Source organism: Eschrichtius robustus, chromosome 5 (genome assembly GCF_028021215.1).
Source record: "Eschrichtius robustus isolate mEscRob2 chromosome 5, mEscRob2.pri, whole genome shotgun sequence".
In the NCBI taxonomy this organism is placed as follows: Eukaryota; Metazoa; Chordata; class Mammalia; order Artiodactyla; family Eschrichtiidae; genus Eschrichtius; species Eschrichtius robustus.
The window spans coordinates 83141776-83155208 of NC_090828.1; the positions used below are offsets into that span (position 1 = coordinate 83141776).

The window sequence follows — 13433 nt, forward strand, 5'->3', positions numbered from 1 at the left end:
AGGTTTGCAGAGCCAACAGGTGGAGAGAAACTAAGGCCTAATACCCCTGGAGCCCCTGGTTCAGTTTTCTGTGGACTTTAGCATTTTGTGAGCCAATAATTTCCCTCCCTCTCCTTATTTTTAACTTTACCCATTTTGAGTTGAACAACTTCCTTTACTTACATCCAAATGAATCCTAACTGATTTAGGTTTTTAAATTGTTTTGATTTTTCTTTTCTTTGTTGTTTTTTTTTTGGTTTTGATTTTTCTATTGCATTGTTTGTATGATTTTCCAGTGGCTTCACTGTTTCACTGAATAACCAAAGGTATTTTAAAACTATTTATAATGCAAAGTATTAATTAGATTTGAAAAAGAAACATAGGAGCTGAGAGATGAGCTTCCCTTTGTACGTTCCACAAACATAAAAAGTTAGTGTCTCTTGTTTCTCTAGTTAGTTTGTTTAGCACATTTTTAGGTCAAACGTTGGCATCTGAGTTTCCTTCCTTCTTGGTCAAAACTAACAACTTCATGGAATTTTTTTAGGTTTTTAGTTCTTCAGATAATAGCATACAGAAGCTTATTACCGTGTAGCACATTAAATATTGCCCTGGGGGCTGAGAATAGAGCAAAAGCTACTGATAGCGCTGACTGAAGCCAGTTCCCTTTTGGGGGAATCATTCAGTTGAATCACGAATGATTTCTTAGCTTGCCCTTTATTGTGTCTTGTTCCAGACACCTAAAGCACAGTTTGGAAATTAATATTCTTTCTTATGAGATGAGATAGATTATATGTTAACTGTCTTATAAGAGTCAATAAGAATGTTTACTGTTTTAGAAATAAGGCATAAGGGTGGGTGGGGAAGACAGTATATTTTCCTCCAAACAGAGCTAAGGGAGGGCAAGTCATCCTCTGTTTAAACCTCATTCTGAAAAATAGTTTTTTCAACAAGAGGAGCCACAAAACATGGTACTTCCCTGGCAGTCCAGTAAAGACTCCGTGCTTCTGCTGCAGGTGGCATGGGTTCTATCCCTGGTTGATGTGGCCAAAAAACAAAAAACAAAAAAACCACGAAACAAACATTTCTCCAATAGTCTCATGGAGATCACATGTGGAGGCAAGACTGGGAGTAACCTGAAGCACAGACATATGGGCAAGAACTGCACTATAGGACCATGCACATTGAAAAAGAAGTCTTTCCTGAGTTGAAACACTGTAAAACATACTGGAGGAAGCAAACATTCTTAGAAATACCATTGCTATAAACTCTATACTTAAACCATGTCCTATGCAAGGCAAAAGCAAAGAGTAAAAATTGCCTGGAATTAGAAATAAGGGAACTTATATGAGGAAATGACACAGGCATGACAAAGATAGTGTGGAGCCCACAGAGTAAGATGGACAGTGTAAGGAGAGACCTGGGCAGGAACTTTAGAGCACAGACATTTCTCTCAGCCCTGCTTGGCTAAGTCTTCACCAATTTTCTTTTTTTTGGGGGGGGGGAGGGGTGGGCGTTAAACATGAGTTTTTCTTTCTCACAGAACAAGCTGGTGGGCAGGGTCCCAAGAGTGAGCAGCTCTGCAGGCCCTTCCGTCTCGGTTATGTCCGGGATATGTTCCCACACATCTTACTAAGTGGCAGTCGCACCTTAACACCCCCATCCTTACTCCTCCAAAAGCCCCAAACTCAGGCAGGTAAGGGAGCCCTGTCTCCACGACCCCCACCACTCACCCCCTGCCTCATCTTAAACCTTACTGACCGGATCAGGGTCACGTGGCCAGACGTCAACCCTGCTGAGGGGTCAGAGGGGACTAGGAGCCACCACGCCTCCCCATCCAGGCCTAAGCCAACATGATGGCTCAGCAGGCCCAGGAGGGTTAGGAGTTCGCACCTTCCTCCCCCGCCTCCGGCAGGATCTCCGGGCTGCCGTTCGGTCCGCCTGCGGGCCCGTGTCCTTGGGGGGCGGCGGAGCTGGTGGCGCACGGGTACGGGACAGCGGCAGTGGGGAGTCTGGAGCGAGAGCCTGTGGCGCTCTGAGGACGGCCCAGACCTAGGACCTCCTGCACGTGATGGGGCAGCTCACCGAGGGCTGGGGGTCAGGGAGCGAAAAGTCAGAGGTCTGATGGGGCCTGGGGGCTATCATGAGGGGTGAGGGACTCACCGGGCAGGTTGTCAGCGGTGAGTAGGGCACCTCGGCCAGTGTCGGCACGTCCTCCAAGCTCAGCTTCGTGGTCAGCTAGTCCGTGTGCTTGAGGATCTCGCTGGAGCCGAAGCCGGAAGGCATGAGGTGTCCCGCTCCACTTCCAGGACGGCGCAGGCCACCAGCAGGTGCAGACGGGCCAGGGCGCCCTGTCCACAGCGCCTCCCACGGCCGAAGGACTTCCGGGAAAGGGCATTCCCTCTTGACCCAGAGGAGCAGCCACCGGAAGCAGAAGCAGAGAGAGCCGGAGTCGGAGAGGGGGGGGGGTCCGGAAAGTCTCAGAGCGGCGGGTCCAGCACCTTCAGGAGCAGCAGGAGTTGCCGCTTCATTATCTCCTCAGAGTTCCGGAGCACGAACTCCGTGACGCCCCAAAAACAGAGGAATGCATCCACCTCGTCCTGAGAGCCGTAGCGGATCGGGAAGAGAAGGTCACTCCTGCCCTGGACGTAGCCGAGCTCGTCATGGTACAGGCAGTCGGGGAGGAGGATGTCGTTCAGCAGGCCCAGCCCTGGGTTCTCGCGACCCTCGAAGAATTTGTTGGTCCTATGAGAGCGGCTCTCGCTCTCGTCTCTGGCCATGAGGCTGCGGTATTCATGCGGCGGTGAGTTCCTCCGCCCCTGCCCGGGCCTCACGGATTTCCACGGCAGCTTCAGGTGGAAATCCTCGTCGGTTTTCTTGCGCACATGGGTCTTGCGCTCCCTTGCAGAGCCCTCCCAGCTGAGGTAGTGCAGGAGGAACCGCCAAGCCTGGCGCCCGTAGGCTGGGGCTCAGACCCTGGGGGACCCGCCCCCACGCCGCCCGCCGGCCCTGCCCAGCCCTCCCCGAGGGGTTACTCGGCTCCTCACTCCTGAGAAGAGCCGGGGTCTCAGCTCAGGGACCTGCTGCAGGAGGCCCTCGGAGCACACGCCGTGGGCCCACTCCTCCCCTGTGACCGGAGGCGTCCGCTCCACAGCGGCCGCGGCCCCAGCTCCACACCGGAAGTGACCTGCAACCCAGGTGGGGCGCGTATTCAGAGGCCGGAAGAGGCTCGCTGGAGGCCCCGTCCAGGTGTGGCTGCAGGTCTCCCCTGAAGAGGTTGGTCACGCGGGAGAAGCCGGTGAAGGTGGTGCAGTAGGAATCCTGGAGGAAGCGAGACACCACGTGGGAACTGTCCTGCTCAAAGAGCTGGAGGTGGTGGAAGGAGTTGGAGAGGGCCGGGGAGGCGTAGGGGGAGATGAGGTGGAGGTGGCTGTTCTGTGGGGAGCTGGCCGACAGCAGGTGGCAGCTGAAGACACAGAGCAGGGCGCTGATGCCCCACGGTGGACTTGCAGGGCAGGCGGGGAGCCTGTGGCCTGCGTGACCAGGACCAGGCAGGCCCAGCTGAGGCCGGACTTTGAATGGCGGATGGCCTTGAGCTCCCCCAGACTTACTCACTACGAAGACCAGGGAGCCCCTGCGGGAGCTGGGCTCTGGACCTCTCGTGGCTCTGAGTGGCCGGGCTGCGGCTGACCTGTGCTCATGACTGCCCTCTGTGGGGTTCATAGCCGGGGTCAAAGGCCAGTTCCTCCTCAGCAGTGCAGGAGTCATCCCCACTGGTGTCCTTCTTGGAGAAGAGAATTTGAGTGGAATCTCCAGCCTCTCTACAGGAGCCCAGTGCAGGAGGACGTCATTTGTCCTTCTCCACAACACGGATGACGCGGTCCATGAGGGAGTCCGGGTCTTGCTGCTTCTTGGTGTGCAGGTACGTGCCTCTTTACCAATTTGTTAATGAGTGGAGTTGATGTGAAGGAAAAATATTTGTAGAATGACTAGGACTGGCCGTATACTATGTTAGGTAGTTCTGGGTCAGATGCACATTATGTTTTATTTTGTATGATTTTTGCTTAGGTTAAGTGTATAGAACATTGCCTATAGTTATTCCACAGGAAGGAATCTATCGTTGTAGTTAATCATTTGTAGTTTCCATGAAATCTTTAGCCTGATGCATCTCTCCTAAGAGGTACAGTTAAGATCCTGATGCTCAGTGTGGGTAGACAAGAAAAGCACACTCCTGGTGGATGGGATGGTCTTGCTGAGGTGATTTCCATGTGGTTGTGCGTCTTGAGCAATCCTGCCAAACAGACTATTCCAGGAGGTAGTAGGCTTCGTATTTCCAAAGCCACAGATTTGGGCATGTACAAAGCCAACTCCATGGATGCTCTTTTAAATAGCTAAACTGATTGGTACAAGAGTCTCCCTAGTGGTACCTCTGCATCTCCTCTATTCATATGGCTCTCTTCTTTGTCAGTTTCCCCCCACTTTTTTTTATTGTGGTAAAATGTACAAAATGTAAAATTTACCATCTTAACCATTTTTAAGTGTTCAGTTCATTGGTATTAAATACATTCATAATGTTGTGCAACCATCACCACCACCCATCTCCAAGGTTCTTTTCATCTTCTAAAAATGGAACGCCATACCCACTAAACAATAACTCCCTATTCCTTCCCCCCTCCAGCCCCTGGGAGCTACCATTCTGTCTCTATGATTTTTTTTTTTTTTTTTTGGTCTGGCTCTCTTCTTGATAACACTGTAACTGGTCAGGGAGACTACTGCGGGGGGTGGGGGCGAGTCAGTCACAATATATGGAGCTGTAGGAAAAGCAACAAGGAAGAATGGGACCTGTACTCTGTCAAGCATCCAGTACAGTTAGTTGGATCACCTTGCACAAGTTCTTTAAGCACTCTGGCCTCAGTTTCCTCATTTGCAAAATGGGGACAATAACAGTACTTACCACATATGATTTTTATGAGGAAGAAGTGGATTAATACATGTAAAATACACAGAGCAGTACCTGGCACATCCTAAGCACGAAATAAATTTTAGTGATAGTGATCTCTCATTATGATAATTGTTGCTGGTTAAATTAGCCAGTTCAAGCAGAAAATGAAGTTATAGCTGACACAGCCCCACCAGGCTGTGCGGGACTAGAGACTCAGCTGTGAGGATAGTTTGGTTGTTCCAGTGGCCTCTATACTATTTCATGTTTATGTCAGCTTTTTCATTTTGTGTAGACTTGCAATATTATTTTCTGTTGAAAGCACCCTATGGCAATGTGAAGGACACAAATAAATCAGCACTTCTCATGTGGAAGGGAACCCATGAGTTCATCACTGAGATTAACGGTCATGTTAGTGACAATATCATTGCCTAGAAAATTTTGGCTGTTACCGGAGAAAGTATCCAAGGAGCTGAGCTATTATTAAATTGCTATTATAGAACTTGATCTTTTCTTTTCTTTAAGATCTTTATTGGAATATAATTGCTTTACAATGTTGTGTTAGTTTCTGCTGTACAATAAAGTGAATCGGCTATATGTATACATATATACTCATATACCCACCCTTTTGAACCTCCCTCCCACCCTCCCTATCCACCCCTCTAGGTTGTCACAAAGCACCGAGCTGATCTCCCTGTGCTATGCAGCAGCTTCCCACTAGCCATCCGTTTTACATTTGTTATGTATATATGTCAGTGCTACTCTCTCACGTCGTCCCAGCTTCCCCATCCCACACTGTGTCCTCAAGTCCGTTCTCTATGTCTGCGTCTTTATTCCTGCCCTGCCACTATGTTCATTAGTACGGGTTTTTTAGATTCCATATATGTGCATTAGCATAAGGTATTTGTTTTCCTCTTTCTGACTTACTTCGCTCAGTATGAGAGACTCTAGGTCCATCCACCTCATTGCAAATAACTCAATTTCGTTCCTTTTTATGGCTGAGTAATATTCCATTGTATATATGAGTCACATCATCTTTATCCATTCATCTGTCAATGAACATTTAGGTTGCTTCTATGTATTGGTTATTGTAAATAGTGCTGCAGTGAACATTGTGATACATGTATCTTTTTGAATTATGGTTTTCTCAGGGTATATGCCCAGTGGTGGGATTGGTGGGTCATATGGTAGTTTTATTTTTAGTATTTTAAGGAACCTCCATACTGTTCTCCGTAGTGGCTGTATCAATTGACATTCCCACCAACAGTGCAAGAGGGTTCCCTTTTCTCCACACCTTCTCCAGCATTTATTGTTTCTAGATTTTTTGATGATGGCCATTCTGACTGGTGTGAGGTGATACCTCATTGTAGTTTTGATTTGCATTTCTCTAATGATTCGTGATGTTGAGCATCTTTTCATGTGTTTGTTTGCCATCTGTGTGTCTTCTTGGGAGAATAGTCTATTTAGGTCTTCCGCCTATTTTTGGATTGGGTTGTTTGTTTTTTTTTTGATATTGACCTGCATGAGCTTCTTGTATATTTTGGAGATTAATCCTTTGTCAGTTGCTTCGTGTGCAAATATTTGCTCCCATTCTGAGGGTTGTCTTTTCATCTTGTTTATAGTTTCCTTTCCTGTGCAAAAGCTTTTAAGTTTCTTTAGGTCCAATTTGTTTATTTTTATTTTTATTTCCATTACTCTAGGAGGTGGGTCAAAAAGGATCTTGCTGTGATTTATGTCATAGAGTGTTCTGCCTATGTTTTCCTCTAAGAGTTTTATAGTGACTGGCCTTACATTTAGGTCTTTAATCCATTTTGAGTTTATTTTTATGTATGGTGTTAGGGAGTGTTCTAATTTCATTCTTTTACGTGTAGTTGTCCAGTTTTCCAAGCTCTACTTATTGAAGAGGCTGTCTTTTCTCCATTGTATATTCTTGCTTCCTTTGTCAAAGATAAGGTGACCATATGTGCATGGGTTTATCTCTGGGCTTTCTATCCTGTTCCATTGATCTATATTTCTGTTTTTGTGCCAGTACCATACTGCCTTGATTACTGTAGCTTTGTAGTATAGTCTGAAGTCAGGGACCCTGATTCCTCCAGCTCCGTTTTTCTTTCTCAAGATTGCTTTGGCTATTCGGGGTTTTTTGTGATTCCATACACATTGTAAAATTTCTTGTTCTACTTCTGTGAAAAATGCTATTGGTAATTTGATAGGGATTGCATTGAATGTGTAGATTGCTTTGGGTAGTACAGTGATTTTCACAATGTTGATTCTTACAATCCGAGAACATGGTATATCTCTCCGATTGTATCGTCTTTGATTTCTTTCATCAGTGTTTTATAGTTTTCTGTGTGCAGGTCTTTTGCCTCCTTAGGTAGGCTTATTCCTAGATATTTTATTCTTTTCGTTGCAGTGGTAAATGGGAGTGTTTCCTTAATTTCTCTTTCTGATTTTTCATTGTTAGTGTATAGGAATGCAAGAGATTTCTGTGAATTAATTTTGTATCCTGCTACTTTACCAAATTCATTGATTAGCTCTAGTAGTTCCCTGGTGGCATCTTTAGGATTTTCTATGTATAGTATCATGTCATGTGCAAACAGTGACTGTTTTACTTCTTCTTTTCCAGTTTGGATTCCTTTTATTTCTTTTTCTTCTCTGATTGCTGTGGCTAAAACTTCCAAAACTGTGTTGAATAATAGTGGTGAGAGTGGGCACCCTGTCTTATTACTGATCTTAGAGGAAATGCTTTCAGTTTTTCATCATTGAGAATGATGTTGGCTGTGGGTTTGTCATATATGGCTTTTATTATGATAAGGTAGTTTCCCTCTATGCCCACTTTATGGAGAGTTTTTACCATAAGTGGGCGTTGAATTTTGTCAGAAGCTTTTTCTGCATCTATTGAGATGATCATATGGTTTTTATCCTTCAATTTGGTTAATATCGTGTATCACATTGATTGATTTGCATATATTGAAGAATCCTTGCATTCCTGGGATAAACCCCATTTGATCATGGTGTATGATCCTTTTAATGTGCTGTTGGATTCTGTTTGCTAGTAGTTTGTTGAGGATTTTTGAATCTTTGTTTATCTGTGATATTGGCCTTTAATTTTCTTTTTTTGTGACATCTTTGTCTGGTTTTGGTATCAGGGTGATGGTGGTCTTGTAGAATGAGTTTGGGAGTGTTCCTCCCTCTGCTATATTTTGGAAGAGTTTTAGAAGGATCTGTGTTAGCTCTTCTCTAAATGTTTGATAGAATTCACCTGTGAAGCCCTCTGGTCCTGGGCTTTTGTTTGTTGGAAGATTTTTAATCAGAGTTTCAATTTCAGTGCTTGTGATTGGTCTGTTTATATTTTCTGTTTCTTCCTGGTTCAGTCTTGGAAGGTTGTGCTTTTCTAAGAATTTGTCATGTCATCCAGGTTGTCCATTTTATAGGCATATAGTTGCTTGTAGTAGTCTTTCATGATCCTTTGTATTTCTGCAGTGTCAGTTGTTGCTTCTCCTTTTTCATTTCTAATTCTGTTGATCTGAGTCTTCTCCCTTTTTTTCCTGATGAGTCTGGCTAATGGTTTATCAGTTTTGTTTATCTTCTCAAAGAACCAGCTTTTTTATTGATCTTTGCTATCGTTTCCTTCATTTCTATTTCATTTATTTCTGCTCTGATCTTTATGATTTCTTTCCTTCTGCTAACTTTGTTTTTTTTTTATTCTTTCTCTAATTGCTTTAGGTGTAAGGTTAGGTTGTTTATTTGAGACTTTTCTTGTTTCTTGAGGTAGGTTTGTATTGCTATAAACTTCCCTCTTAGAACTGCTTTTGCTGCATTCCATAGGTTTTGGGTTGTTATATTTTCATTGTCATTTGTTTCTAGATATTTTTTATTTCCTCTTTGGTTTCTTCAGTAACATCTTGGTTGTTTAGTAGTGTATTGTTTAGCCTCCATGTGTTTGTATTTTTTACAGTGTTTTTCCTGTAATTTGATATCTAGTCTTATAACATTGTGGTTGGAAAAGATGCTTGATGAGATTTCAGTTTTCTTAAATTTACCAAGGCTTGATTTGTGACCCAAGATGTGATCTATCCTGGAGAATGTTCCATGTGTACTTGAGAATAAAGTGTATTCTGTTGTTTTTGGATGAAATGTTCTATAAATATCAATTAAGTCCATCTTGTTTAATGTGTCATTTAAAGCTTGTGTTTTCTTATTTATTTTCATTTTGGGTGATCTGTCCATTGGTGAAAGTGGGGTGTTAAAGTCCTCTACTATTATTGTGTTATTGTCGATTTCCCCTTTTATGGCTGTTAGCATTTGCATTATGTATTGAGGTGCTCCTATGTTGGGTGCCTAGATATTTACAATTGTTATATCTTCTTCTTGGATTGATCCCTTGATCATTATGTAGTGTCCTTCCTTGCCTCTTGTAATAGTCTTTATTTTAAAGTCTATTTTGTCTGATATGAGAATTGCTACTCCAGCTTTAGTTTGATTTCCATTTGCATGGAACATCTTTTCCATCCCCTCACTGTCAGCCTGTATGTGTCCCTAGGTCTGAAGTGGGTCTCTTGTAGACAGCATGTATACGGGTCTTGTTTTTGTATCCATTCAGCCAGTCTGTGTCTTTTGGTTGGAGCATTTAATTCATTTACATTTCAGGTAATTATTGATATGTATAATCCTATTACCATTTTCTTAATTGTTTTGGGTTTGTTTTTGTACGTCTTTTCCTTCTCTTGTGTTTCCTGCCTAGAGAAGTTTCTTTAGCATTTGTTGTAAAGCTGGTTTGGTGGTACTGAATTCTCTTAGCTTTTACTTGTCTGTAAAGCTTTTGATTTCTCCGTTGAATCTGAATGAGATCCTTGCTGGGTAGAGTAATCTTGGTTGTAGGTTTTTGCCTTTCATCACTTTAAATATATATTGCCACTCCCTTCTGGCCTGTAGAGTTTCTGTTGAAAGATGAGCTGTTAACCTTATGGGGATCACCTTGTATGTTATTTGTTGCTTTTCCCTTGCTGCTTTTAATACTTTTTCTTTGTGTTTAATTTTTGTTGGTTTGATTAATATGTGTCTTGGCATGTTTCTCCTTGGGTTTGTCCTGTTTGGGAATCTCTGCACTTCCTGGACTTCATTGACTATTTCCTTTCCCAATTTAGGGAAGTCTTCGACTATAATCTCTTCAAATATTTTTTTAGACCCTTTCTTTTTTCTTCTTCTTCTGGGACATCTATGATTCGAGTGTTGGTGTGCTTAATGTTGTCCCAGAGGTCTCTGAGACTGTCCTCCATTCTTTTTTTTTTTTTATTATAAATTTATGATTATCTTTATTTTTGGCTGCGTTGGGTCTTCGTTGCTGCACACAGGCTTTCTCTAGTTGTGGTGAGTGGGGGCTACTCTTCATTGTGCTGCTTGGGCTTCTCATTGCGGTGGCTTCTCTTGTTTCAGAGCACGGGCTCTAGGCGAGTGGGCTTCAGTAGTTGCAGTGTGTGGCCTCAGTAGTTGTGGTTTGCAGGCTGTAAAGCGCAGGCTCAGTACTTGTGGTGCATGGGCTTAGTTGCTCCGTGGCATGTGGGATCCTCCCAGACCAGGGATCGAACCTGTGTCCCCTGCATTGGCGGGTGGATTCTTAACCACTGCACCACGAGGGAAGTCCCTGTCCTCCATTCTTTTCATTCTTTTTTCTTTATTCTGCTTTGTGGAAGCTATTTCCACCATTGTATCTTCTAGCTCACTTATCCATTCTTGTGCCTCAGTTATTCTGCTATTGATTCCTTCTAGAGTATTTTTAATTTTAGTTATTGTGTTGTTCATTACTGTTTGTTTGCTCTTTAGTTCTTCTAGGCCCTTGTTAAATATTTCTTTTATTTTCGCTATTCCTGAGATTTTGGATTATCTGTACTATCATTACTCTGAGTTCTTTCTCAGGTAGTTTGCCTTTTTGCTCTTCATTTATTTGGTCTTGTGGGTTTTTATCTTGCTCCTTTGCCTGAAAGATATTTCTCTGTGTTCTCATTTTATCTCATTTACAGTATTGAGGTCTCCTTTCCCTAGGCTGCAGTGTTGTAGTTCCTCTTGTTTCTGTTCTCTGCCCCTGGTGGTGAGGTTGGTCCAGTGGCTTGCGTAGGGTTCCTGATGGGAGGGACTGGTGCCCACATTCTAGTGGGTGGAGCTGAGTCTTTTCCCTCTGATGAGCATGGCAGTGTCAGTTGGTGTGTTTTGGGGTGTCTGAGAGCTTAGTATGACTTTAGGTAGTCAGTGTGCTGATGGGTGGATTTATCTTTCTTTCTTGTTTGTTGTGTGGTGTGAGGCATCCAGTGCTGGGAGCTGCTGGCAGTTGGGTGGAGCCAGGTCTCAGATTCAGATAGAGGCCTCCGTGAGAACTCTCAGTGATTAATCTTACCTGGGGCCGGGAATTCTCTTGTGGTCCAGCATCCTGGACTCGGTGCTCCCACCCCAGAGCCTGAGGCCTGACTTCCAGTCAAGGAACAAAGACCCCGCAAGTTGTTCATCCTGGCAATAAAGAGGATTTTAAAAAAAAAGACTAACAAACCTCCAGGAAAATGGTAAAAAGTAAAATCAAACAAACAAAAACAGAAACAAGGAAACACACATGCAAAAGAAACAGAAACAGAACCAAATGAAACAAAAAGCAAGAGAACAGCCAGACAAATAGTAGAACTCAAAAACAAAATCAAACAATTAGGATCCAAACTAACAAAAACACAAAACCTAAAAACTTAACCAAAGCAATGTGCCAACTGAAGAATAAAGCAAGGAAACAACAAACCAATAAAAATGATTTAAAAATAATAAAATAAAATAAAAAGGGAAAAAACACCGGACAACAGAAAAGCAAAGTAGAAATGGAAATATAAAAAGATAAAATATATATTAAAGAAAAAGAAGAAGAAAAACAAATAAGGGAAAAGAGCACAGAACAACAGAAAAGCAAAGTAAAAATAGAAATATATGAAAAAAATAAAAATTGGGCTTCCCTGGTGGTGCAGTGGTTAAGAATCTGCCTGCCAGTGCAGGGGACACGGGTTTGAGCCCTGGTCTGGGAAGATCTCACATCCTGCGGAGCAGCTAAGCCCGTGTGCCACAACTACTGAGCCTGTTCTCCGCGAGCCACAGCTACTGAAGCCCAAGTGCCTAGAGCCCGTGCTCTGCAACAAGAGAAGCCACTGCAGTGAGAAGCTCTTGCACCTCATTGAAGAGTAGCCCCCTACTCTCTGCAACTAGAGAAAGCCCATGTGCAGCAACGAAGACCCAACACAGCCAAAAATAAATAAATAAAATAAATAAGTTTTTAAAAAGTTTAAAAAAATAAAAAATATGTTATAAAACATGAAAATCCCAAAAGACTAAAAAGAAAAAAATACTAAAACAACAACAAACAAACAAAAAACCAAATTGCTAGAACCAATAACAGAATGAATCAAAACATAATATGATTAATAGTAATAATTATGTTTCCCTGGGGTCTCAGCTGTAAGTGTCCTTGCACACACCGTGAGCCACAGCCCACCTCTGCCTCCCCAGGAGGCCCTCCTCTGCCTCTGGGCTGGTCTCTGGACCTGCTGTGGGCCCTGTGGGGACCTCTGAGACTCTGATGTGGCCCAATTCCTGCGTGTGCTGCCCCCAAAGTCCACAGCTGCCCGAGCTAGACCATTTTCATTTGTGGGAACACTCATTGTCTACTCAGATAATCCATAGAGGCAGGGTCTACCTAGGTGATCACGGGGATTTAATCTGCAGCTTGGACAGCTGATGGAAAGAGTTTTGATCTTTTTCCTTAGTCCCCCTGTCCCTGGGGTTCAGCTTTGGTTTTATCCCCGCCTCTGCATGTGGTCCACCCACAGGAGTCTGGTCCTGAGGCTGCCTTGGAGCTCTTGAGTCTGCCCCTAGTGAGGACAGGGTGCAGAGGTGGTATGACTGCTTGGATCGTGGGAGCCCCAGCGGTGCCAAATGTGCAGGGAAGCTGGCGGCCACAGGTACAAGAGATATGGCCCTAGTGAGGGCCTTTTCTCGATATTTTCTTTATATAACACCATCTCTTACTGCTTACAACTTGGGCTTTAAATAGCTTAAGAGATGGTATTGTTTGAGATTAAAAGGCCAAACTGAGCATGTGCTTACACATGCTCCACTAATGCTTTGCAGACACTGACTGGAGATTTTTTAAATTCCACTCCTACCTAGATGCTGTTGTTTCCATGACACTAGTTCTGGGAATGGCACTGAGCACATTCAGCCAGTGCAAGTGATGGATTAGATAGTAATTGATGTGTGTTACGAAACTCACATCTGGGCCTTCCACCAACTGAGAGTCAGTTTGATTTGATCTGGCAAGAGGAGTTTCAAAGCATTTGGTTTTTAAATTATAGTAATTTATAGAAAAGTGCCTCTTCAGATGACTATCAGCTGGTAGCAGGTTGAATTCCAAGAAAAAGGGCTCCTTCATTGTCCTAATTTTTCCAAATGGCACACCCACTAGGGTACTCCTTTTCAATATGGCCTCCTGGGACTA

General features: G+C 43.6%; 1 pseudogene; it reads right to left on the reverse strand.

Moving 5' to 3' along the window:
- Positions 1-1855: 1855 nt before the first annotated feature.
- On the reverse strand, positions 1856-12597 carry LOC137764639 (TBC1 domain family member 17-like; annotated as a pseudogene).
- Positions 12598-13433: the final 836 nt, after the last annotated feature.